The sequence below is a fragment of the Carlito syrichta genome, unplaced genomic scaffold, assembly GCF_000164805.1.
Source record: "Carlito syrichta isolate Samal-C Ts95f unplaced genomic scaffold, Tarsius_syrichta-2.0.1 Scaffold262542, whole genome shotgun sequence".
In the NCBI taxonomy this organism is placed as follows: domain Eukaryota; kingdom Metazoa; phylum Chordata; class Mammalia; order Primates; family Tarsiidae; genus Carlito; species Carlito syrichta.
This window is the reverse complement of record NW_007206638.1, coordinates 227,208-229,066: the sequence shown is the minus strand read 5'-3', so window position 1 is coordinate 229,066 and position 1,859 is coordinate 227,208.

Genomic DNA, 1,859 nt, shown 5'->3' with positions numbered 1-1,859 from the left:
TACCTCCTGAGCTCTGCCTCCTGTAAAATCAGTGAGGACAATAGATAGATTCTCATAGAAGTTGGAATCCTATTGTGAGCTATGCATGTGCTTGAATCATCTCAAAATCCTCAAATCACTCCACACTTGCCATGGAAAAATTGCCTAACATGAAACCAGTCCCTGATGCCAAAAAAAGTTGGGGACCGCTGGAGACCCTTGCAAGAGCTAATGCATGTCCATGTGCTAAACTCATAGCCAGATTTATATAGATGGTGAGGAAATGTTCATTTAGCTTGAGTATTCATCACTCTATCTCTTGTTAAGAAATGCCCTAGAGGTGTCTACTTTTCTTGAGCTCAGCATCTCTGAGCCTAAGAAAGCAGTCAGGCAGCCCTTCACACATCTACACACCCTTCCTTGTCTTTTCTTCCTTTTCCTTCATTCTTACCTCCCTGCCTCTGTACCTCCCAAATATTAGCATTGTATTTTTGTTTTGGGTTCTGTCTCCCTAAAGGAAACTGGCTGTGACACCAAGTGTACCAGACTAGCATTTAACAAGCACGGCCTGAGGCATAAAGGAAAGTTTTAGTAGAATCCGAGTGTTGACTGACAAGTTCAGCAGGATTTGCCTTAGTCATCTCTGACTTGGATTTTTTTAAACAACTCATGAGGAAGATGTGCTGGATGTTACTATGAAAGTAGTATTGCATATTATTTATGGACCATTGCATGAATTCACAATTACATAGGTATTGCTGTAAGTAGATAGGCAGATCTCATTCATTAACAACTTTGGGGCCCAGGTTGGGTACTCAAATAGAATAATATTAAAAAGAAACCAGATGGAGTTTTTCCTTGCCCAGGTAAGTTACATGTCACAATAGAAAATTTAGGAAGCATAAAACTAAGCAAGATAAATTATTTTCATCCTAAATTCAGTGTCCTGAGCCTGTCAGCATTAGCTCAACATAGTAAATTACCTGGATTTGTGATACAAACTGCTAGTCATTTTGTTGTTAATTGGGAAATCGCTTTAGGGGTCTTTTGTCTTTCCTAGCAAAAGAGAAATAAGAGTCTATTTTTTTTGGTGTAATCGTCTGATTTCATAGTTCTACAGAGAACTTCTTTTAGAGAAAAAGGAAGCTCTTGTGTAGGCGAAAGATTATTCTTAAAAGATTATGAACTAGCAGTGAGTAGCAAACTAAGAGGGAACTAATTCTTACCTTTCAGAAATGTGACAACGAAATCAAGCATAATCAGATGATAATGTCAGGAATTTTACCCAATGAAGAAAAAGATATTGACAATTTTTAAATTAAAACTTTCATTTTTATTATATACCTATTTCTCCCTATTACTTTCTGAGAGATAGAAACAAAACTAGACATCGCCTCTTCTTAAGTTAAAAACAAAGAAGAGAAAAAAGAATTGTTATGCAATTGAAGCAAATTTTAGCAACTGGTTCATTGAACATATGTATGGCCTGCTAATATACTGTATCACAAAAGAAAGTTATAAACAATTGTAGTCATGCTTCCTGCAGAAATGCTGATGAATCATAGGAAATCTGTTACATTCATCTTTTCTAAATCAAGGGCATCCTATACAGGGACTTCTGTTGAAAGAAAGTGTTTGTCGTTCTAGATGTTTTCATGAAGAAGAAAATAACTGTCAGGAAATTTACTCATAATTAACTGGAAGAAAAGAAATAAGAATCCAGAAACTAAAAGATCTTAAACTATACTTGTATTAGTCTCTGAGTTAAGTTCATACTATTTGAAATGGTTCATATTATTTCCCACATTTTCTCATATTTGTGTGTCACTGAAGTTAAGAAATTTAGATGCAACAAGTGATGAGAGGTTGTGTCCTTAGAG